Source organism: Apodemus sylvaticus, chromosome 14 (assembly GCF_947179515.1).
Source record: "Apodemus sylvaticus chromosome 14, mApoSyl1.1, whole genome shotgun sequence".
Classification (NCBI taxonomy): domain Eukaryota; kingdom Metazoa; phylum Chordata; class Mammalia; order Rodentia; family Muridae; genus Apodemus; species Apodemus sylvaticus.
This window is the reverse complement of record NC_067485.1, coordinates 50,709,995-50,736,277: the sequence shown is the minus strand read 5'-3', so window position 1 is coordinate 50,736,277 and position 26,283 is coordinate 50,709,995. Positions and strand designations below refer to the sequence as shown.

The following is a 26,283-nucleotide window of genomic DNA, read 5'->3' as shown; positions in this document are numbered from 1 at the left end:
AGAAGCCATATGTTGCAAAAGAAAAGAAAAACTTGGTGTGTGGTGTGGATATCACCTCTAAAGGTGTTGGTTAGAGGTGACTCTAAGACCCCTCCCAAACAGTATTGACTATTGATTGCCTAACATACCTTGATGGCAAGACCCTATTGCTGAAGACATCATACACGTTGGTCATAAAACATGGAAACATGATGCCACTGATTAGGAAGCTTCTTCCCTGTTGGATAGCTTTCACAGTACTAGAAGGTTATGAAGGCAGCTGGGAAAAAAATCATAAACAGTTTCTCCCAGCTATGAAAAACACGACCTAAAATAATGACCAGTGTGACAAGATATGTCCATGGGTGAAATAGTAGCATAAATATTATGGGGAAAACCAACCACTTTTTGATTGTATTTAAGGTCTGTTGCACAGGATGAAGTATGTCTATTTGGAAGAAGCTGTGGTTGGTAGTCACAACAAACTCAGGGATGAACCTACTTCTCCTACTTTGATCAATGTAATAGAATACTTTGAATACCAAGCCTCTAAATTCGTATCTCTTTACTTATAATTTACTGTACCTCTCAGAACTTATTAGAGAAGTTTCTTTGAGTGTGAATTGTTGTTAATGTAGAAACTCATAAGTGGCCAAATTTTATTGTCTGTCTTGTGAGGCCATGAATAAATAGGCTTAATTTGCTCATTAAACCTTGCTGAAAGAGAAGGAGAGAGGCACAGAGGGAGGGAAGGAAGGAAAAACGGAGGGAGGGAGAGAGATATCTTTTAGTGGCATTGTTGATTCATCCTCTTTTACTTGTGTGAGGTAAAAGGTACAAGGGAAAGTTCCTGACATAAGATCAAAGAACCAATTATCTTCTAAGTCTATAAATACTTCTGCAGATGATAGATGAAGGGAGTCCAGTTGGTGGGCCTACTCTGTTTACACGATCTTCCTTATGCGGTCCAATTTATCCTTTAACACATGAGCAAAATCACAATTAATAAAGTAGTTATAGTAAGTGATTTCTCCATCTGCAACAGTCTCTGCCTTCATTCTGTATTTGATGAACTGGTTCCCTTTAAATTAAAAAGAGATGGAAGTTGGTTCCAATCAAACCTGAGCAGCTCCAGCACTTCCTGTTTTACACAGGGGTTTTAGGGCAAGATATCCAAAGCTAACATGAGCTCAGTGCTTTAAAAGCCTTCAATAGCATATTTGAATAACCTCTAATTCTGCAAGAAGCTCAGTGAGAATGCCTGGTCTGCTATTTTCAGTAGCAAACTTCAGCTATAAGGGACACAAAGACAGTCCCTGAGAAACCTGTTACCTTCTGGTACTTCCTTAACAAAGTTTCTGTCGCTCCTACCCAGTGCACAGAGTAATGCCCTCTCCTTCATTCTTGAAGCTTGTTTTTCAAAGGCAATCAAATGCTTCTTAGCATATTTTTCTTTTTAAAGTAGTATTTTTATTAATACCTTGAGAATTTCATACAATGTACTTTAATCACATTAACTCTCCCCCACACTCTACTCCTCTCATATCCACTCACTCCACCTTTACCTCCCTGCTAAATTTGACTCTGAAATTTTTTCTTTTGTTTCCTTCAATCCATTCCAGTTTCTGTTGCTCAACTACTCTTAGGATTAGAGTCTGCCCAAGCGTAAGACTGACCTATCAGGGATAAGTTCCTTAAAAAAACCCTTCTTCTCCTAGCAGCTGTCCCAATGTTAGTAGCTCATCAGCTTGTGGTGGAATTTTGTGCCATTTCCATGCTTGCCTGATCGTGAGCTTGCGCAAATCTTGTGTGTGCCATTACAAAAGCTGTGATTTCGCACATGTGACCATATTGTTGTGTCAGGAAAATACTATTTTCTTGAAGTCATCCTTCATGTCTGGTTCTTACAATCTATTCTCCCCTTCTTTTGCAAAGTTTTCTGGTCCTAAGGAGAATTGTGTGATATGTACATATCATGATGAATAATGTTGGATGCACTAAGGACAATGGCTGTGCTTCTGCATAAGTGTGAAGCATCTTTTGTTGAGTTCTGGGAAGAAAATGCCAGAAAATTCTGTTCTCACTGTAATGTAGAAATAAAAAGGAAATAACATTTTACTAGCATATCATGACCAACTTTAGGTATAGTGTGTGTGTGTGTGTGTGTGTGTGTGTGTGTGTGCCTGCATGCATGCCTGAAAGCTTAGATCAAATCTGGAATCTCAGAAAATCTCATGACATGGTTTCTAGGTTGAGCAGAAGACCAGAGAATTAAGGACCATGACTTCCAGTGCTTGATCTTGTTAAGGCTTGCTACATTTAATAAATGAAGTGCATTATATGATGTTATCTTATTACATTTTATGGTATTATCAAATGTGAACTAAAAAAAATGGCAAACACCCAGATCTTGAAGGTAAGATCATATAGCTGAAGACATTTTGGATGTAGGACTTGGAGGAATCCTACTTGAATTGACCTGGAAGCATCCTTTCTAACTATTAGCTTTCATAGTATTTGAAGCTACTATTCAAACTTTCAAGGAAGACAATTACTTCTACCTAGTTTTAAAGCATTTGGGCCATAATAATGATGAGCATTGCAAGACATGCATAATGGTGCATTGGCGATACTTACATTTTAGAAATAACCAACAAGTATCTAATTGGATTTAAGGCCCACTCAATAAAAGGGATATCATTCCAGGTGCTGTTAAACCTAGTAAACTAATTGTGACTGGAGAAGTCGTGGATCCTTGAAGAGAGCCTACTATTGCCATTTTCCTAAACCAGTATAATTTTTAACTGTATTCTAAACATTTACCCTTATATCCACTGTGCAGTTATCAGTGCTCAAGAAAGAAGCTTCTTTGTGAAGCAAACTGAAATTATCTTGGAGGTGAACAACTAGTCAAAATGAATAGAATAGATGACCATGGGTGCCTGGTCCCTATTTGACAACTACAATGCAGTCATTATACCTAACTCCCAGGGAACATCATGTAAATGGCTAGAGACTAAATCTAAGAGTTAGAAGATTGGGAAATGAGGGGGAAACTGAACCCATGAAACTTTGATGATATGGTTGCCTAAGTAAGACCTGGATAATGACACAATAACCAATATGTCAATGTGGACTGGGGAGATCTTTATATTGTTCCACCTTCCCCTCTGGATGAAGAGCTATAGGCAGTCAATGTTTGCTAAGAGGGGGGAATCAGTTTTCTCCAGGAATAAGCCCCCTCAAATAGTGACCAATTTTAAGTCATTAACCCTAAGTGCACACACACACACACACACACACACACACACACTCAAACACATATATGAGAGAGACAGAGACAGAAAGACAGAGAGAACACTAAATCAGATTAATAGGTGGTATGTTTCTAAAATTATTTTAAATATATATGTATGTGAAAAGTAATAAAGGAACAAGACTGAATTTCAGAAGAAATCTGGGGTTTGGGAGGAATTAGAGGGATTAGAAAGTATGTATATAATGTATTTATATATGAAAATTTAAAAACAATAAAAAATACAGAGACAAAGAGTGAAGCAGGCTCTGAGGGAAAGACCATCCAAAGACTACCCCACCTAGGGATCCATCTCATATACAGCTACAAAACCCAGACATTATTATAGATGCCCACAAGTGCTTGCTGACTGGACCCGGATATAACTGTCACCTGGAAGACTCTGCTAGTGCATGACAAATACAGAGGGGGAACACTCTCAGCCAGCCGCTGAACTGAGTTCAGGGTCCCCAATGGAGGGGCTAGAGAAAGGACTCAAGGAACTGAAGGGGTTTGCAGCACCATAGGAGGAACAACAATATGAGCCACCCAGTACTCCCAGAGCTCCCAGGGACAAAACTATCAACCAAAGAGTACACATGGAGTTACCCAAGGCTCCAGATGCATAGGCAGCAGAGGATGGTCTTGTTAGACACCAAAGGGAGGGGCTCGATGCTGCAGTGTAGAGGAATACCAGGAGAGGGAAGTGGGAGAAAGTTGATTGGAGGAACAGGGTGAGGGGAGATGGCTTATGGGATTATTGGGGGCTGGAGGGACCAGGAAAGGAGACAACATTTGAAATGTATATAAAAATATATCTAATAAAAAAAGAAAAAACTGAAAAAGGAAAGAAAGATGATTGTCTTTACAAAAGAAAATTAAAACGAAATGTATAAATATATTGAAAATCGTCCTTCAAAGAAATCATAGTTTAAACATACTTATGATGATGAAAGTAAAAAGCCCACCCAGCCAAAGTATCCAATTTTTCATGTCGTTCTGCATTGCAGTGAACTAAAAGAGTACAGTGGCTTATGGGATTTTCAGGGGAGGGAGGAACTAGGAAAGGGGACAACATTTGAAATGTAAATAAAGAATATAATCTAATAAAAAAGGGGGGAAAAGAAAATATACACAAAGAAATTCTAGATCGACTCTGCTCTACGCAAGCTTATGCATATCACATGACTGCCAAGAAATGTACTGTCCACAATCTAGTTCTAGGAACATATTGTGTCATGAGTCAGTAGTAAGTTGATATGTTGGAGATGTGCTTTTGATGCTGGAGCACGCCTCTCTCTGGATCAGGCATCAAGATAGAAGACAGCAGCCTGGTGAGTGTGGCACCACATAGGGAATGGTCGTGGTTTCCTGTTCTACAATTAAAACATAACCTGCCAGCTGCTTTCACACTACTAAACACTTGCTTAGCTCCTGCGAAGTCAGTTTTCCCTTTGAATTCCTGAGAACACTGCAAACTCCTATAATTTTCTAGTCATTTTAAACCCCTTATCCCTTTTAACCATGGATCCTGGGGGGAAAAATCCTACTGACTCCTGGAATTTAATAAAATCTTCTGATAACTTTAATATTCTTTGAGATAGTTGTGAATTGTGCTCTATCTGCTGCATCCAAGTAGAACCATAAAAGAGTCAGAAGCAGTCATTAGCTCATTTCTCACCAGGTTAGAACTATCAAGGAGGCTTCTGGCAGCAAGTGAGAGCACACACAGAGATCCACAGCCAGGCATTAGACAGATATCACACACACACACACACACACACACACACACAGACAGAGAGAGAGAGAGAGAGAGAGAGAGAGAGAGAGAGAGAGAGAGAGAGAGAGAGAAAGAGAGAGAGAGAGAGACAGAGACAGAGAGAGAGAGAGACAGAGAGGAGGGAGAGACAGAGACAGAGAGACAGACAGAGAGACAGACAGACAGACAGAGAGTCTAAATGGGAGGTCTTCATCAAATCCCTCTCCTCAGAGCACAGGGAATCTCACTGAAAAGGAGATGGAAAGAATGGAAGAGACAGAGGGGATGGAGAATACCAGGAAAAACACAACCCTCTAAATTAAGCAAAGTGCTTGCCTTTGAGCTCACCAAGACTAGAGCAGAAGCACAGATGCTTACAGAGGACTGCACTAAGTCCTCTGAATATATATATATATGTATATATATATATATATATGTTATAGCTATTAGCTTAGTATTTTTATGAGACTGCTAGTAGCTCTCTGACTCTTGTGCCTATTCACTCTTGGGCACTCCTGTTGAGTGTGTGAGTCCAATTTCCATATGATACGTTTGCTTCATCATATAATATTTTATTTTGTCATGTTTGATTGTTATCTCTTAGAAGCCTGTTCTTTTCTAGTGAGAGACAGAAGGGAAGCAGATCTGGGGAGAAGGAACTATGAGTCGTAGAGAGAGGAGAAACTGTAACCAGGCCATATTGTATGAGAAAAGGATCTATTTTCAATTTTTAAAAAGGAAGTAAAGTCTCTATTACAAGATAACACTATCAAATAAGAATGTGTGATGTGTAGTGTGCTTTTGGTTGATTGTGTCATATAAAGGAAGTACAAGCAGAAGCTAAAATACACTATTTCATAATATAAACTTTTGCAAATCCATCTTCAATTGCAAAAATTGACTAATAGGTTAAATTCTCTGAGAAGCCAAAAGTAAAGAATGAAATGAAGTAGTAAAGAAATATAGATCAAAACAAGTATGTGCACAAAACCAATGCTAAGTGGGTCTCATGTTTCCTAGGTATCAGGTACTTCCTGTGGCTGTGTAATTTAATAAGCAACCTCATTCACATGAAATATTGTGTCTCATATCAACATGTAGCTCACTGGTTTTTTGTTCCCTATACACTGTACAAAAAGGAGAAGTTCCCTTCAATGTCTAGCCTGTATCTGCCTTGTGTAATGCTTCCTGTCCCCCTACATCTGATGTTTAAAGTTTTCAGAGCTCTTATGGCAGGATTGTCTCTCATAGTATATGGAAAGTTTTAATCTCTTCCCTGGCTTCTCTGAAGAATGCAGCAAGTTTTCTAAGACTCTCAGCAAGTCAGAAGCTAATTTGCCTTTGGGAAGTGTAGAGGTCTAAACCCATTAGGTATGATGAATATATTTCTCTATGACTACTAAGCACCATAGTGGGAAGACCAAATAAGTCCTGAAGGTTGGTGATTTAAAACTGTCAGAGAACAATGGTCTTAGAGCAGTGCTTTACCATCCATTGAAGAGAACTTATTTACACTCAAAAGTGCAGAAAGAGCTGAAAACACAAGGCTAGACATTTTGACAGGGTTGAGGACTTGGCTTTAGAGAGAGAAGGAAATGGATTTAGAATAGGTTGCTACTTTATTTATTCATTTAGATACATTTTTTATATGGGGCCTCACATTATTTTTCAGGCAGGCACTCAGGGTGATTATCCTGCTTCAGTACCTGAGTGCTAGGATTATAGACCATGAGCTACAATGCCCAGTTGCCACATCCTTGGTACCCAAAACATGTATGAAAGACTGAAAGCAATGGTAGGAGATTAAAACACTCTAGCCAAGGGTGAGTTCAACTCAAAGGTCACAAAAATCAGAATAGACACCAAGAGACATTGCCTGAAGTTTTGTGTTTAGTGGTTTCCACTTTAAATCATGTCAAACTCTGGACAATTCATTTTATTTTCTCTATGAGAAATGAATGGGGAGGGAGATGCTTGTGTACACATGCCTGTGTGTACATTTGTTCCTTGCCATGTGCTCACGAGGCCATTCCTACCTTTGTTTCTTTGTGTCATACAACTTGACAGAAACAGAAGTTATAGTTGGAGGGAAGACTTCTTATAGGATTATTATAAATCCCACCAAAGTGTGCTTTTCAGATAAGAGTTGACAACTTACTACTGAGGAGATCATGCTAGGTATGCCAATCAAATCTTAAATGGAAATGATTTGTTCTTGGGACAGCCACATGTGCATGGAATGATTTTGTGTTCCTGTCATGTGCCTTTTTTATGTAGTAAATCTGAAAGAGGTGTTAGTGTGATGTAATTCATAATAAAGAAACTGGAGTAATTAAGCAGTTGCTTATAGCAACAGAAGTGTTGTATTTGTAATACCAAAGGTGTCTGGTTGCCTACATATTTCAGTCCAATAAATGATCTATCTGCAGCCATGATTCCAAACAGCAACTGTGGTATCCATGTGGCACACTGTAAACTTTCCCCAGGATATCATGAGAACTACAAACCTAGAGAGAGAATTAGTCTCAGATTTCTTAAACTAGACATGGAATTCATGGGACAGCAGAGTTAAAGCTAAAATTGACAGAGTAATAATGGGACAGCAGAGTTAAAGCTAAAATTGACAGAGTAATAAAAATGCTTTAGTCTATTTCATATTGCTAACAGGAAAATACCATAAACTGGGTAAATCACAAAGAAGCTTACTTTTTCAAGGTCAAAATGCTGTATGTGGTGATGGGGTTCTTATAGGTCGAGACCAGAGCCTGCTGTTCTAGAGTGCTCATGAGTCTTAGCCAATTTGACTTTCATAGTGGACCCACTTTGTAGATAGTCATTAATTCAATAAAGGATCCAAGTCACTTAAGAGTCCTGTCTAGTCTATTTCTTCATATCTTTTGATGGACAATTCATTTTAATATGATTTCAGCAAAACATCCATTTTCAAATAGCTAGAGTTCAAAAAATCTACTTACAAAAGGTCATTAAGACCTTCTCTATGAAAGAGATGATGTCATCAGCCTTTGAAATAAGAGGCAGGCCACAGGCCTCCCAGCACCCCGTCAGTTATGAGTAATGGAGGATACACAGTGTCTAGACCAGATAAGAACTCCTCTCAAATCTCCCTTTCAGCACATGCAAAGGAGCTAGAGTACAGTAGCAGAAGTGGCGGCATATCCGTTAGACCTCATAGCTACAGTGGCAGGCTTCTTGAATGCTATGAAAGGGATCTAGGGGAAAAACACACTTAAAAATATATGCATGCTGTCAAACTGTTTTTGCAATATTAATTTTTTAATGAAAATTTAGATTTCAAAGAGAGCTGATTTATGGAAATCAAAACAAAACCAAATCACAGGTAATGTTACAGGCAGAGACAGATCCAGAGAATGGCTTTGAATGTTGTGGTGTTTTGTTTGTTTTGTTTGTTTGTTTTATCTGTTATTGTAAGTTCTTGCTTCAGATGCCTGTGAAGCAAATGGAGGTTTCCTAGTCTTGTCCTCTAAGGAGGCGTTAGTTACCATGATGCCTGTGCCCTTCCGCTCAGAAGTAGAACTGAGGTCAGAAGTGCACTTGCTGTTTTCTGAGTATTTGATAATCTTCATTCTACCTGCAACTGAGACTTTTCTCCTGCTTCTTTTCATCCAAGGCGCTCTCAATAACATAAATTAATGGTTTCCTTACTTAGTTTCACTTAAGAGTCAAAAAACCCCACCCAAACAAACAAATAATTGAATACAGGCATTTAAAGAGCAAAACTTGTGAAATTATCACAGCCATATTTTTGAAAAACATTAATCTCTTCTTTGTTTTACTCTTTTTATTTAAGTTGCATACATTTCTTATACATGTTGTCTTATGCATCTATGTAGATCTTGAGTAAACTGAGAAATGGCTATAATCCTCATCACAAAATTGAGGATCTATTTTTAAGTGTTATCATATGCAAATTTCCAAATCCGTAGCCTTTTGCTGATTATCACAGCCAAGATCCTATTGTACAGAACAGGCAAGCTTGGATCGGCAGCTTTCTCTGCAGCCCCTGCTTCAGGGTGGCTTGCTTCTGTCTGAAAATGGTTCTACCAGATGGAACACTTAACACAACCGGCACCCCATTCCTCCCCAATGTGACACTGTGTAGGAGAGAGAGCCACTCAGTAAGTATGACTGATGAGCAGGACAAAGACTGTTTTCAAAAGTTTTAGCACTTGCAGGCAGTAGGCAGGCAGTCTAATTAAACCATTTTGAAATGGGCATACATTTAGGTGCCTCAAAAATTGCCTGGGTGATCCCTTTGCTGCCACATAGCAAAGTGGTGTGTGTTCTCATCACAAGCTACTTTTCCTACTACCACCTACTCTTCTAATTCCAGTGACTCTATACTTCAGTGATGTGAACATGACCATAGGAGGCACTTGCTCCTGAAGGCCATGGAAACTCCCACAACTGGTCCCCCAAATCCATTTTCTTTCCATGCTTCCTGCCTCTGGCAAAGAATCTCAATTCTGTAAATAAATGAAGGAACATGTTATCTAGGTGCAGGCCTACCATCTCATGTTTGTATTTCTGACAAAGTTCAGGAATATTAACTTTAAAATAGATGTTTATGGGAAAGTTAGAAACATGGCCGCCTTCTGTCTGCAGGCTACTCCTATCATGTAATAGGAAACCAGAATTGGCTTCTGTTCTTTTCTTTTTTCTGTAAAGTCCTGTTTTACCTCCATGCCCTACTATATCCTCTGTCTGTATATTACATGGTGTTTGGATACAGTCACCAGGAAGTTCTTTCACTGAGAAAGCCTTCTGGCTGCAATAAACTGGGGTGTTTACAGACATTACACAGATATTGCACATACAGAGGTGTGAAAACATTTCCCTGCTATATTTCTTTCACATATATGCACACAAAATCTGTAAATATTTCATTTAATATAAAGTAACTTATTTTCTGTAAGGCACAATTGGATATGCACATTACACCTCATAACTACTGAGCCATAAGCACACAAATCAATGGGAGGCAATGAAAGTTATTTTACCAGCCAACTTTATATAATATTGTGTAAACCAGGCAGATCTCCTGTGACAGAGAACACATATTTGTAAATTTGTTGGCTGCTTCAGAAATACGGTACAGAATAACTCTCTTCCCCTGTGTGACTAAGTCATTTATTTCAGTCAAACTCATGGACATTTCCTATTCAGATCCTTTATTAAGACACATAGAACAATTTGTCTTGGTCCTTGTAATCAGAATAGTCTTGATTAGTGCCTAGGCTCTGTGCTGGATGAGTAAGTGTTGTTTTGCAACTTGTGTATCTTCTTGGAGGTTCAGTTTCTCCCTTTGAATCCCAAAACAACAACCAAACCTACTGAACTAAGCAGTTCTTTTTATATAAGAATAAGGAATAAGGAATATCAATTTTGTAGCATTGTCAAGACCCTGGGTTTAAACCTTATCACAGAAGAATAATGTGGAGGGGGCAAGAAGAGAAGGAGGTAGAGAAAAAAAGGGGAGGAATAGGAGGAGTTAGAGTAGACATAGTAGGAGAAGAAAGAGGAGGAGCAGGAGGGAGATTTTGAAGAATGTAAAGGAGAAAGATATAGAGAAGGAGGAGGATGTAGAAGAGGAAGATGTGAAACAGAAGGGTCAGGAAGAGGATGTCATGGATGGGAATGTAGAGGAGAATGTTGGGACAGAGGAGGAGGAAGGGAGGGGAGGATGTAAGGGAGGTGGCAAAGCAGGAGGAGAAACAAGAGAACATCTGTCTAGTGTCTATGGTACCTAATCAGAATGTTGCTATGTAGCTTAATTTGTCTCATAACTGGTATGCTTACAGTAGCCTCTGAAATTCTAGGCTTTGATTCCAAACCTGGGTTCTAAAAAGAAGTGACTTGAATTATCCTCAGTTGGTTTCATCATAGGGCATGGTGAGCAGACTCCATGTAGAGTATGTGGAATGTAGTCACTTGCTGGAAATTCTTGTAATTTTCTTGGAAGTTGTTCCATTACTACCCATGGAATTTTATGGCACCATGTCCCCAGTGCCACAACACCTCAATGTCACCCATTTCTCTCCCAACCATTTTATTTCACTGATGCAATCTCCTTTCCCACTAAGCCAATTGAATTGCCCTCACTTCTCTTCAAGTCTATGCTATGGTAAAACCACAAAATCCTCCCACCCCCAAATCCTCATGAGGATCTCCATGATTTTCTCTTCAGTCCCTGGTCCAATTACAAGTTGATCAATTAAAACAGAAGTTTGAATAATGTACTCTCAGTCAGGTTCCTGCTTTGGAGCCATTTTAAGTGTTCTTAAATGGGAACCTTTGTCCTGTTTTCCTGTCTGGTTTCACAGCAAGTCAAAGATCTGTGTACATCTAAGTCAGTCTTGAGCTCCTACAATCTCTGGGACCTTGATTAAGCAGTATCCCCCCCCCCAAATATACTTCAACATTTATAATCAGATGAAAAGAATCTGAAATGTGTTTTTCCTTTCTTGGGTCATGGCAAGACTTCCATTGACTTTTGGAGAACCTGTCCTAAAATGTCTTAAACATGCCCATTATGTTATTATTTGTATATTAGCTATGCCTGACCACCTTTCCAGTTGGTCTGAAGTTATTAAACTAGAAGACATTCCTAAAAGGTACACGTGTGAATTAGGTCCAGAGTCTAGCTCCAAAAGTGCTGACAGTTTGAAATGCCATAGAACATAAAAAAGTACTGGAATATATTGTGACCTGTAAAATATTTAGCTGGGATACAGTTTCAGGTGTCAAGGTGAATTAGTCACCTGTCAATGAGATGTCCAGAGTCAGAAAATCTAGTTTGTCTGGCATCCAGAGATTCAATGCATCTTTGGAAGGGAGGAGGTTCAGAGTAGAATGAAATATCTGTTCTATGGTGGTTTCTAGCTGAGAAACCAGTAGCAGCAGGTATCTTTCCCAAGCCTGACATTGTTCTAACATTTCCATTTTATTTTGTTATTACTGGTACATGTCAAGAGACAATCCCAGAAGTTTCCATGGAGCACCAAGTCACCCACAAAGTCTCTAGACTCTGGCAGCATCCTACTATAGAACATCTTGCTTCTTATAGTGCTTAGAAGCATCTTCCAAATACTTAGCTAGTACTGCTGCTGTCCTGTTTGTACCTCTTCACTTGTGCATGGCAAACTCTTGTTATCATGCCTAATCCTGGAATCTAGATATTATTGATTCCTCTTACCTTCATGACTAAACTTCATTGAAATTAGAGAAAAAAATGGTGATTGGATTTATTGTTTTCAGTTTTGGTCAAGACAAGTAAGTCTGAGTATTGGCAACTTTAAGCAGCAAAGATGAATTTTTTTTACTAATACCAACATTAGTAGCTGATTCTTGTTATACAAGTAAAAAGGTCTGTCAAGTCCCTCTGCTATCTTGGTATCACTGTTGTACCTTTTGTACATTTGCTGTGTATCCATTCATAAAACCTACTCCACATATCTAACTGTTTCCTGCTGAACTAAAACTGCCTGTGACTGCAGATTCCTCACACTCTATCTGGATATTTTTAGATGAATAGAATTTATAAAAGTGCATGCAGGTGAAGATATTGAATGAAAGATATGAAATGAAACTTGTAAAACTATGGGTTCTAAAGAATGTAGTAATCTTTTAACTAGAACCAATTCTTAGCACCTCCTTTTATTGATATAAAATAATAATTTGTAATAGTAAAAAGTAAATTAATAAGCTGGAATCCTTACATTTACATTTTTCTGTTCTGTGAAAGCTGATATAAAATGATTTTTAATAAACAAGCCCTGAAACTAGAAAATTATTTGGAAAGAAAAAATAAGTATGACAAAGAATGATAAACCAAAGTATCTAAGTACCTGGACAGACAACAGGAAGCTCTACAAATGACAAATGGACACAGGAAAAGATACTTCTCCTTGGATATTATAAGTAAGATGACAATTAAACAATGAAACTGCACTACCCACTTTGTGAACAACTGACTCCAGAACTCTGACAACACTGAATGGTGGCAAAGATATGAGGTGACAGGAACACAGATGTGATGTTTTGAAGTTTTTCTTATAAAAACCAAATGGATCACACCACAATATAACAATCAATGTCCTTGATATTAAAAGAGCTTAAAACTTATGTCCTGAAACATGTGGATGTGTAATTTTACAGAAGCAATACTCATTTTTAACAATAAACCAAAATGTAGTTCAGTGGGGGAAAAGAAAGTCCTTTTCTAGACTATAAACATAACAGTTCTAAATTGCCAACTACATCAACATGAAGATTCCAGTTTTGATAATGGCTAAAACAAGCTGCATGTGCTGGTACACAGGAATATTCCAAGCACCTTGGAGGCTGAGGCAGCAAAGTCAAGTATTTGAAAGCCTCCAGGGCTACACAGTGAGACTTTGCCTCAGAAACAAAAATAGTGCACAGAAGTTGTGGCACAACATTTTTTCATAGGAGCTACTCAAATGGCCAACAGGCACACAAAAAGGTGTCCAATGTTATTGGCCACCAGATAAATGCAAATCAAAGCCATACTGAAATCTACATAATATTCACTAAGATGTCTGTCATTAGAAATAAAGTAAGTTGTCAGGCAAGACATGCAGTTGGAACCGTCATGTCTGACTGATGGAAGCCAAAATAATGGAGCTGAATTAAAAGGAAAATGACTATACAATAAATTAGTCCCATTCCTGGTTAAACTCAAAACTCTGCACAAATATTCACAGCAATAGTATTCACAAAGGGCAGAAAGATATGAAACACCATTGTTATAATAATGAATAAGTGTATATCCATATAAAATATTAGGCTGTCATTAAAAGTAATAAGGTATCAATACATGTTCAAAGAATGAGTTTAGAAATAGCATCTTCAGTGAGAGAATTCATATTCATAAACCTGAATATAGTAAAATAAAAATTAGACTAAGTACTCAGCCTAAATAAATCCATAGGAAGAAGATAGATAATTAATGGCTGACAGAAACCTGTGAGAGGGAAAAGAAGTGAGGGTGTTAGGGCTATGGGGTTTTGCTTTCAGAGTTATAAAATGTTCAGAAGATCATGGTGACAGTTTTACAATACTGAATATGTATTTAATTCCACTGAACATTAAGCATGTTAAGTGGTTAAAATAAACTTTATGTGTATGTTATCACAATAAAAGAGTGAGCCAAATATTACTCTGAAACAGTGACTTACTTTTTCACTTTTCCATCCGGCATTCCAGTTATGGACTGAGATGGTTTGTATATGCTTGGCCCAGGGAGGTGTGGCTTCATTGGAGTAGGTGTGGTCTTATGGGTGTGGGCTTTAATACCCTTGTCCTAGCTGCCTGGGAACCAGTATTCTGTTAGCAGTCTTCATTGGAACTCTCAGCTCCTCCTGTAGCATGCATGTTTGGATGCTGCCACTCTCCCACCTTGATGTTACTGGACTGAACCACTGAACTTGTAAGGCAGCCCCAATTAAATGTTGTCCTTTATAAGACTTGTATTGGTCATGGTGTCTGTTCACAGCAGTAAAACTCTAACTAAGACAGAAGTTGGTACCAGGAACAGGGGTTTGGCTGTGATAGGCAGGACCATGCATTTGTCTAGATTTGGGTACTTTGGATTTAGAAAGCAATGAAATGCTTTAGATGGAGCTGAATGGGATATCCAAGTAAGAACATGAAAGACTTTCTTGCTGAAAATGATTTGAATTGTACAGACCTGGCCCAAGAGGGTTCAGTGGAGAGAATTTTACTATGTGGCCTAGAGACCTATTTTTGTGATATTTTGATGAAGAATGTAGCTACTTTTTGCTTTTGTCTGAAATGTCTACCCAAATCTAAGGTAAAGAGATATATATTAGTTATATTGACAAAGGAAGTCTCAAAAAGCTCAGCAGAGATTTTGTTCTCTGGTTAATGAAGAACATTTGGAGCAAATGCAACAAGCTTAGAAAGGAAAAATATAAAATATATGGTTCAAGTATTAAAGGGGCACCAGGAAGTGAAATGGAACTAAATCCTATGTTCTAGTAGATAACAGATTAAGGGATTCTAAAGCAAGATACTATCCAGCTAAATTTAGATCCAGGCATGGGGGTACACATTTTTAATCCCAGAAGACAAAGCTAAACAGATCTCTGAGCACAAGGCCAGCCTGAGACAAAGCAGGTTCTAGGTGAAGAAAAGCTTAAATCCAGGCATGATAGTACATACCTTTAATCCCCGAATTACAGGAGACAGAGCTACTCAGATCTCTCTGTTCAAGGTCAATCTACAGAGCAAGTTCCAGGAAAGCCAAGCTTAGGCAGTGAGGAAGTTAGAAAACCGAAAGCTGGTAATAGAATAGGGTAGGTGGCATGTTCCAGCCCTAGCAAGTTGTAGAACATGGCAGCTTCAGCCATGTGGCTCTGGCTTTAGAGTGGAAAATAGAAGGGACTACAGGGGCAATTGATGCTGGTTAGCTGGAGCTAAGAAATTAGCAATGATTAAGAAGAGACCAGTCTCACTGAAGTGAAGTCTTCTGGGAAGTATTTTCTGAAAACACAAAAAAAGATGTGTTCTAGAGACAGACAAGGTTGTATCTCATGCTGCAGCTGTGCTTGGTAATATGTAAGAGTTGCCCCAGGTGGTACTGGTTTTGAAGGCATGAAGGGGTTATGAAGAGCAGCTGAGGCTTGGCACTGTGAGAGGCCATGGAAGGCTATTGGTGAAGGTGCAGCCTCAGTTGCAGTTGATGACCTATGACTGAAGGGGTTGTGCAAAGGAGTTGAGACTTGGCACCATGAAGAGAGCCTATGAGAGGCTATTGGTGAAGCCTAATTGCAGTTGAAGACCCCAGTGTTTTAGAGATACCAGTGCCATGGGATGATCACCAAGAACAATAATAGCCGAGGAGTGGATCAACATGAGCTTAGAGTTTTACAGAGGGCAGAGCTGGAGAAGTGATGAAAGCTCTTTGGAGGAGCCCAGAAGATGATGTGTGGATCCCAGACATTGAAACAAGAAACTAACATAGAAGCTGGCTTAGAGACCCCAAAATTTTCCAGATGCCAGAACCATTAAGATATGTCCTGAAGAATGCTGCTAACAGGGAGTGGAACCAGCCCAGGAAAAGAAGTTTGTTGAAGTCAACAAAGATGAAAAGGAGATTGAGATCTGAAAACTGCTTTAACATCAGACATGGAGATGCAGAGTTTGGAGTATGCACAGCTGGGTTTTTTTTTTTTTATTTTGTTTTTTGTTTTTTGTTTTGCCTTGATTCAGGGATTACATTTAAGTGATTGGACAGATCTCAGAAGAGACTTTTAACTTTTGACTTTTATATTGCTGAGACTTCTATACTGTGGGAACTTTGGAAGTTGAACTAAATGTACGTTTATATTATGCTATGGCTAGGTATGGTCACCACAGACTCATATGTTTGAACAAGCCTATGGGGGCCAGGGAATGGAATGTGATGGTTTGTATATGCTTGGCTCAGGGAGGGGCACTGTGGAGAGGTGTGGCCTTGTGGGTGTGTACTTGGAGCCAGTATTCTGCTAGCAATCTTCAGGTGAAGATGTAGAACTCTCAGATCCTCCTATACAATGCCTGCCTGCATACTGCCATGTTTCCACCTTGATGATACTGGACTGAATCTCTGAACCTGTAAGGCAGCCCCAATTACATGTTGTCCTTTATAAGACTTGTGTTGGTCATGGTGTCTGTTCACAGAAGTAAAGCTCTAATTCAGACATGGCCCAATCTTTTTTCTCCTTTTCTATCTGACTGAGCTGTATAGCCAGTTCAGGGTTGCCTTCTGTGGTAGCCATCTGCTCTTATTCTCTCACTTGGGCAGAGGTTTTAGCAAGACCATCTGCCTCATAGTCAAGTAATATTGATCAGATTGACTTATAGATAACAAAGCAAATTTTTGTTTTAACTTAGCCGATTCCTCTATACATTCCCAGTTATACATTGGGAATGGGTAACAAAGAGACCTTTCCTACTGAACAATTTCCCAAATAAGAATACACTAATTCCTAGTTTAAACCATGACTCACAGCCACAAGCAACTTCTGAACATCTTAACATATATGAAAATATTCATGTTAATTATTAAAACAAAAACTCTGGAACCAGAAACAATAGCATGTATCTTTTAACAATGGATCCTCCTGTCATAACCATAACCTAATTTATAAAATATAGTTTATATAATCAAACATATTAGTCTATTTGACATATTAATTATAAAATAGATATAAATATTTCTTTGTCTTTGGCATAGAAAACTTGACACCGTTTGTATAAAGTGTATAAGAAACAGTTGAATAGTTTAAGATGGATATATATGGAAGTTGGAGAAAGGCATTTCAATGGGTAAGATGAACCTGTGGACAAATGCAAATGCAGGACTTTTCCTATGCGGTGACACACCAGAATCCTTGAATCTGTGGTTCTCATAGCTGACTTGTCTTCGAGATAAGTGGTATGTTCTTTAACACTGAGAGTTACTGAACAAAAGACGAGATCTCAACAGAGTCTGTTTAGTGTGCAAAGGGCAGCTTCTGCAGAGAAGCATCCCTTTCAGATGGCTTGATGTAGGCTTGAGTTATACAGATTTCTTGCTTTTCTTTCTGTCTTCTAACTCTGCTAACTTTGTAGCATCTGCTAGTCCTCAGGGTACTGGGCTAAGTAGTCAAAAAACCAACCTGCACAAACCCAATGGTGATTTTGTATCTGAAGACTTTAGGAAGCCTTCCTATGACCTGTGAAAGCTCTGCTTTTTAAATTAATTAATTAATTAATGATTTATTTACTTACTTATTATAGAGAAGTAAGCCTTTATTTCAAACTTTCTCAAATTAAGCTGGCTGACTTGGTTGCCTCGAGGGTATTTGTCAAAACAACCAAATCCCTTATCCTCATCTGATTCCTCTGACTCTTCCTTAACTTCAGTCTTGTCTGGGTCAGAAGCAACAGCAGCAGGAGCAGCAGTAGCGGCAGCAGCCTCAGGGGCAGCAGCCTCAGGGGCAGCAGCTGCAAATGCAGATGGATCAATCAAGAAGGCCTTGAGCCTTTCAGCAAACTAGAAGTTGTACTCAGTCTTCACAGACAAAGCCAGGACTCGCTTGTGCCCATTGATGATGGTGAACACGAAGCCCACATTCCTCTGGATGTGAGGCAGCAGTTTTTCTAGAGCTGGGGTGTTTTCTATATGCCCCCCTGATGGCCTTGAGCATCATGGTGTTCTTGCTCATTGGCACCACAGCCTTCCCTCGGAGAGACATGCGGATCTGCTGCATCTGTTTGGAGTTGACCTGGTCTGTTCCCACAATGAAGTATTTTGGGTAATCATCCAAAAGTTGGATGATCTTAAGGAAGTCTTTAGACTTCCAGGTCGCTTTGTCTTTCCTGGAAACTATGGCAGTGCATCAGTGATTGCCACAGGGGGTTTAAAGAGAATGTCACTCTAATAATCATGCCTGGTGAGGATGAGCTCTGCTTTTATACTCTACATGAGCTGTGTCCTATTTCTGGAACACACCATTTCCCCAAAGGCCAATAGCTGTAGTTCTAAGAAGAAGAGAGTAGAGACTTGGGGCCCTAGGGAGTTGGGAGGTCTGGTGAGGTGTGGGGGTATGGAAACATCCTCTTGGAGATGGGGGTGGGGTGGGGGATAGGGGGTGGGTGGGGGTGGGGGGGTTAGGGAGTGGGGGGTGGGATGTGGAACAATCAGAGGGTGATAAAGTTTGGACTGTAAAAAAGACTAAAGAATAAATTAGAAAAAGAAAAAGAAAAAGAAAAAGAGAGTAGGGACCACATACCTATTTATCTCATTTTGTTTTGTTTTCATGGCCAGGGATGGCTCTTGGGATGTCATGCATACCAGGCTAACATTCTACCACCGAGTTGTATCCCTTTGCATTAGGATGTGTGGGAAGGTGTTAGTGACAAACGAGTGTGTATTTCACTTACATGCTCTGGCCTGTCACCACACTTAATTACAGCAAAGGTAGGAAAAAAAAGATTCATTTCTGAGAAAGCTATACTTTCCTTCTGTGTCAGTTTTTATTTTACATTTGAAGAGCCACAATAACTGCCAATGAGCATAATTTTTGCTGCAGATTTCTGCCTTTTTGGTTGACCACTTTGGAAAAAAAATCCTTTTTTGTTTTTTAAACAACAGAATCCACTAAAGTGTCTAGGTCACTCCAATAAACTGATAGCATCTTCACACAATCAAATTATTACACAAATTATTACATTTTCTGTAGTCTGACTACAATATGAAATTTTACACAATAATAAAATGATAGTAGTTATATGTTTAAGAATAAAAGACAACTGAAGGACTATTGTTATGGGAAAAATAAAGTTTATCAGACACACAAAGATCACACTGTGAAATCAGCAACATGAAAAATTGGATCTTATACAAAGATAAATTTAAGTGTTTGAAAGTTTCTTTTTCTTTTTTCTTTTTTAAAATTCTCAAAAGACCTTTAATGACCAAGGTGAGCTTAGGAACAACAGGATAGATTGTGTCTGGTCACAGGGACGACAGAAGTGGAGAACTCAGAAGTCTGAGACTGCTGCTGGTGGTAGCCACCACAGCGCATATAGTCTTCGTTTTCCTGGTAGCCATCCTTTTGGTGTCGGAAATAGCCACCATAGGTTCCCTGCTTATGGCCAAACACCCGTTCATTATTCTCCACTAGGCCGTCAAGCTTCTCAGCCAGCTGCAGAGCCAAGTTCTGCTGGGCAGTGGGCTCAGTGAGGTACATCACTACCATCTGTGTTGGCTGGTCTAGAGAAACCATCAATTCTTCATTAATGATCATCTTGCTGATGATGGAGTGAACAGTGGGTAGATCCAGCTCGAACATACCTGACATTGTCTCCATACTGATGGAGTCATAGGCACTTTTATCAGTAAAAAGGTAGGTCCTCAGGGACTCTGCCTGGATCTTCCGAACTAGCATGGTGTGAACTTTTTCCACCTCAGGGAAGAGGTCCCATAATTCCCCATTCATCTTTTCACTGATGATTGAACTGTGGCAGTTCTCCCAGTCACTCACCTTCATGGCCTGAGGGGCAGCAACACATGCTCCCTCATTGACTCACAAGAACCTAACAAGGGCTGCCGCTCACCCATCCGCAGTTGATGATGGAACTGCTTGCTGATCATGCGTTGGCGGACATCACTCTCATGGGCAGCCATGTAGAGGATCTCCAGGAGCATAGCAGATACCAGATAGACATACTCCAGCAGTTCCAGCTTGATGTGCAGGTGAAAGGGCACTTGTCAGCACCGCTCTACCTTTTCCTGATTGCCCTCTGTAGGCTGCTTAGCAGCAGACCCTGACCCAGAAGCTCCTTGGCACAACCACTTGACTGAATATCCAGAAGTGCATTGTGTGCATCCTTTTTCAGGCCCTGACAGAAAGCACAGATGCCCAGTTGCACCATGATATTTATTTGGTGCCATGTACCATCCTGTATAAGGATCAGTTGCACCATGATCCTTATACAGGATCTGTACTGGTGGGATTCTGCACTGAATGCTCTCTTTTAGGTGGCTCATGAGTACAAGGTCACAGGTCTGAAACCAGTGGAAGTAGAGTACATGATGGTAGATATAGCAGAGGATGGTACAAGTTCAGATCCGGTCTGTATGGTCCTTGGCATAGATGTATTTGCACAGTCTTTCCATTAGCACAGCTGAGTCCTCACCCTCATTTTCTGCCTGGTGTTGCTCAGACTTTGAGGATCCTTCATGAGGAGTAAGCTGACACTGATGGACCTTGTAATCAAACTTGTAGTAAGTGTACAGGATGAACCTCAAGTAGATCTGGCAGATCTCCTCAGTGGTACCTTTCTCCTCCAGGCAGCACTGCACACACTCAATGATGGCACATACTTGTGCTTTATCCTTCAGGTGTTCCACATACTCTTGGGAGTAGACATCAGTATTTTGCATTATTTGGGTAAATTCTTCATGCATTCTTTCCACCAGAGTTAGGATGAAGCCTCGTGCACACAGTGGCTGATTGAAATTGTGTAAGTTCTCACTCTCTTCCAAAATGTTCTCCTCAACAAAGATGTTAGAATGTGCAACCAAGGTATCTGTTCATTGATGCAGTCCAGGGACATCTGCAACATTGCTGGCTTCACATACATGGCCAGGTTAGGGGCATAATCATAGAGAGAGCCAATGATATTGAGCTTGATCTTGACAATGACACCCACCCCTAAGTTGTTTTCAGAAGCAATCTGATGCAGCAGCTGGAGCAATTCAATCTGGGTGGCACGGTTCTGTTCCCTTCTTGCCACTGACATGTAGAATCTCATTCAGTTTCTCGATGACAGCAGCGTGAGTGATCTCAATTCCCTTGGCAAACATTTTTGGCTTTTCCTTAACAAATGGTATACCACCTCAGACCAGTTCTCACTCCCCGCCCTCATTGCCCTCCTCTTCCTCATCCAGGTGCTTGGACTCTCTATTGGGCTTCTTCTTAGCTTTGTCTTCCCATTTCTTTTCAGCTGCTTTTTTGTCCTCCTCTGTGGTGGGTGCCTTTTTAAGGAACTTTGAGGCCAGAACAGTTTGTTTTGCTTCTTCTTCCTCGGAGTCTGAATCAGAAGATGTGAAACTAGTGTCCCATTCTTCATCTTCAGAATCTTCAGCGTCCTCATCATCTTCTTTCATCTTTTTTTGGAACTTTTGACTCTCCCCTGAAGGTTCTGGTTTCTTCTTCAAAAAAGCTGTAGCACTGACTCCATCCTTATCCTCATCCTCATCTGAATAACCTTCGGAATCATCCTCATTCTTTTCTGCATCTTCATCTGCAGACTGCATAGTGTTCTGCTTGTAGTTGGTGATGTGTGACTCAAAATCTCGGTTGTATTTTTAGATCTTCTGGCAAAAGGTACTCAGAGCCTTGGGATTGTTTTTTCCTTATTTATCTTACCAAACCTCATTAAGATAGTCCTCCAGGTCAGCCAGCATTTGGACATAGAACTGGGGAACACCTTCTTTCTCCTCAATGCTCTTGGCTTTCTCATATGCCTTTCCCAGGAGCTCAAACTCTTTCAGACACTTGGAGACATAGCAAATATTCATGGCATTACGGATGGTTTGATAAGGTTTGTCAGCTCCTCAAACCTCTTGTCCTTGGCACTTCGGACAACTTTCTTTGTATCCTCCTCATTCTCACTCACCGGAGGACAGTTGAGACAGGCATATGCCACTGAAAACTTCTTATATGCTAATCAGTATACTGATCCATTACAATTAAGTATCTCATTTAGTTCCCAATATATTCTCTTGTTATCCATATATTAGAGATGGATAAACTGAGGTACATGTGATTGTAAGATGACCATAGATTATTATAGAAATATCTGAAAATTATAGACGTCCAACATGATGAGACAGGCATATGCCACTGAAAATTTCTTATATGCTAATCAGTATACTGATCCATTACAATTAAGTATCTCATTTAATTCCCAATATATTCTCTTGTTATCCATATATTAGTGATGGATAAACTGAGGCACATGTGATTGTAAGATGACCATAGATTATTATAGAAATATTTGAAAATTATAGAAGTCCAACATGATGATAAAGATTACTGATAATAGGATGACTTTGGGAAAGAGGAACGAGATTAGGTGGCAGTATTTGTCATAGGAAGAAAAAGTAACAGTGTTCAGAGTTCTGAATGCTAGGAAATTCAACACCAAGGTTTTAGCAGACTTGATGTTTAAGGGTGGGGGATATGCTTACCTACAGCTACTTTTTTTAGCATGGGCTTTTCTTGGTATTTGTAGGTGAGAAGAGAGAAGGCTTTCATATTCCCCCCTTTTGAAGATACCAATCCTATCATGGAGTTTCTACCCTTGGGATTTCATCAGTTGAACACCTCCCAAGTACTTTTCATTAACAGTATTATAACATTGAGGATTGGGCTTTCAACACAGATAGCATTTGTGGTACACACATAAATTAGTGAGTATAGCAATATTTGGGATAACTTTCACTTAAAGGAAGTAAATAAAGGTAAAAGGTAAAGAGTTCTTTCTTTTGAAGACTTAGCATCCCAGTGCTCTGTCACCTACCCTTTGGTTGTTGAGTCTGGTCCACTCTGAAGCTCTGCTAGAGTACTCAGTTTATATCTTTGCAGCCTTTATTTTTCTTTGGGTCACACTAGGCTTGATGGAGAAAAGAATTTAAGGACCAGCTACCAGTCATGAGGAAATGAAAACAGTAAGTGTGATCCCTATTCTACCTATTCCTGAATCAAACAGAGAGAAGTTGAGCTTGTGCCTAACTAGAAGCTTCACTCTTGGTGACTAGCTTCATGGTACTAGAAGGAACTGGAAGGCATACTACCAGAGGCAATCATCAATATATCCTAGCTATAAACAATGAGACCTACAACAGTGTTCTTCCTGTAAGATATACTGATGCAATAGTAACACAGATGTTATGGGAGTAAGCTACTACTTTCTGATTGGATTTAAGGCCCACTCCATGAAATGGAGCCCATGCCTGATACTGCTAAAGTGGCCAAGAACCTGAGACTAGATAGGCCATAGGCCTAGAAGAAAACCTAATGCTATTATTCTGCTAAAGGAATATAGCAATAAAATAAATCCTAATGACATGCTGCTATATCCAGAGATCAGTGCCTTTCTCAGTCCTTATCAGAGAATCTTCTTCCTGCAGTAAATGGAACTAAAACAGAGACACTCAAGTGGATGATGTGTGGCAAGTGAAAGACTTTGAGGTACTCAGTCCTAAATGAGATGTCTTTTTTATCAAAGCTCTCACCTCAAGGCTCAGGAATCTATGTGGAGGAGGAACCAAAAGGTTGTAATATCTAGAGATGGCAGATGACTTCAAACAGATAGTATGTTCCAGACACAGTAGCGATGATGCACAGAAATTATGGTAGCACATACAAAGCCAGCACAAGCTCAAGTCAGATGGGGTTCCAGTACTGATATAGAGAGTGGACCCAGAGTTCTACCATTAGCCAAAAAGCTGTCTGCAGTAGAATCTGACAAAAGAAAAATAAGTTTCCTCCAATGGATTCATTTTGGGAGTATTAACCAAACTTCAAAGCAGGCCCTATGAACAGAAATAATTGGTCACAAAATAAACTCAATAGTATTTTCATAAACTTTCTTTCTTACTTTGCTTAATTTTTTGGTGGGATTTTGTTTTGTGCTTTTCTTGTCTTGTCATTGTTTGTTTATTTGTTCATTTTAAAGATGGACAAAACAAGAATATAAAGTTGAGTAGGTAAGTAGATTAGGAAGATAGGGGCATATTAAAGGAGGGGAAAGCATCAAAATAATTTACATGCAAAAAATTTAGCTTAAAAAGATAACGAAGAATTTTTCTGTGCTACCTGTGTTGACATATTAAATTTATTTGGTGTATGAACAGGCTTTTCAAAGGAAATTGTACTACAACCCACTGAAATGATTTTGCTCTGGAGGAAATTGTATTTACTTCTTTCCAGAGGATCTAGAAATCATTTTAGGCAGATTAAAGTTCTTTCTTCCTGTCTATCTCTAGACAGAGTCCAGGAACTATGGCATGCTTTTGTATGTGTCTCTGTTTCCTGGCACTTTAGTTTGAGATGAAGGATGGATATTTGCTTCTTTCTTTCATGAGTCCATACTTTAGTGTTTCAAAAAATTGACTTTCTTTTTTCCCAATAATTCTGAAGGAAGAGGAGCATAGAGATTTCCCCTAGGACGTGATGCCAGGTCTCAAGATTTCAAGTAGGGCATAGATAATATGCTTCCCAATTTCCTCTGTCTCAGAACCTAGAAAAACCTTTCTGATGAAAAAATGTGAAAACAGGAAACTTTCTGAAATATGTGTGCTTATCTACTAAAATTTTTTAAAAGTCTAGTGTATTTATTTATTGTATATTCAGCGCTGATGAGTGTACAATGAGGAAAGCACATGAATGCTCCACTGAGGCAAAATATTTTCTACTTTTTCTAAGTACATCTTCATATACTGATATTGTTAGAATGGGAATATACATGTATATTTTACTGCAAAGCTAAAAGGTAATTGCATAGTTTTCCTTAAAAAACTGTGGGAAATAATTCTTTATTGTAATCAATGCAACTGGAAAATTTGGAGGAAATGGACAATTTCCTAGAGAGATACCAAATACCAAAATTAAATGGGATGAAATAGATCATCTAAACAGTCTCATAATCCATAAAGAAATAAAAAAGGTTCATAGACAGTCGTCTAACCAAAAAAAGCAAAGGACCAGATGGTTTTAGTGCAGAATTCTATCAGACTTTCAAAGACCTAACACCAATACTCTTCAAACTATTCCACAAAAAAAGAAACAGAAGGAACACTACCCAACTCATTCTACAAAGCCACAATTACTCTGATACCAAAACCACACAAAGATCCAACAAAGAAAGAGAAGTTCAGGCCAATTCTCCTTATGGATATTGATGCAAAAATACTCAATAAAATTCTTGCCAACCGAATCCAAGAACACAGCAAATGATCATTCACCATGATCAAGCAGGCTTCATCCCAGGGATGCAGGGATGGTTCAATATTTGGAAATCCATCAATATATTCCACTACATAAAAATACTCAAAAGAAAAAAAAAACACATGGTCATTTCCTTAGACAAATTGACAAAATTCAGCATCCTTGCATGCTAAAAGTCTTGGAAAGAACAGGAATTCAAGGCCCATACTTAAACATAGTAAAAGCAATATACAGCAAACCGGTGGCCAACATCAAATTAAATGGAGAGAAACTTGAAGCAATCCTACTAAAATCAGGGATTAGACAAGGCTGCCCCCTCTCTCTTTTCAACAGAGTACTTGAAGTCCTAGCTAGAGCAATTAGACAACATAAGGAGGTCAAAGAGATACAAATTGGAAAGTAAGAAGTCAAACTATCTCTATTTTCAGATGATATGATAGCATACTTAAACTCCACCAGAGAAATCCTACAGCTGATAAACAACTCCAGCAAAATGGCTGATTATAAAATCAACTCAAGCAAATCAGTAGCCTTCCTATACTCAAAGGATAAGCAGGCTGAGAAAGAAATTAGGGAAATGACACCCTTCACAATAGCCACAAACAATATAAAATATCTTGGAGTGACTCTAACCAAACAAGTGAAAGATCTGTATGACAAGAACTTCAGGTCTCTGAAGA

The 26,283-nt window shown here is 39.2% G+C and overlaps 1 pseudogene; it reads right to left on the bottom strand.

Annotated features, from left to right (window-relative positions):
• Nucleotides 1-923: 923 nt before the first annotated feature.
• On the bottom strand, nucleotides 924-22,909 carry LOC127664577 (eukaryotic translation initiation factor 3 subunit C-like; annotated as a pseudogene).
• Between the last annotated feature and the right edge of the window lie 3,374 nt (nucleotides 22,910-26,283).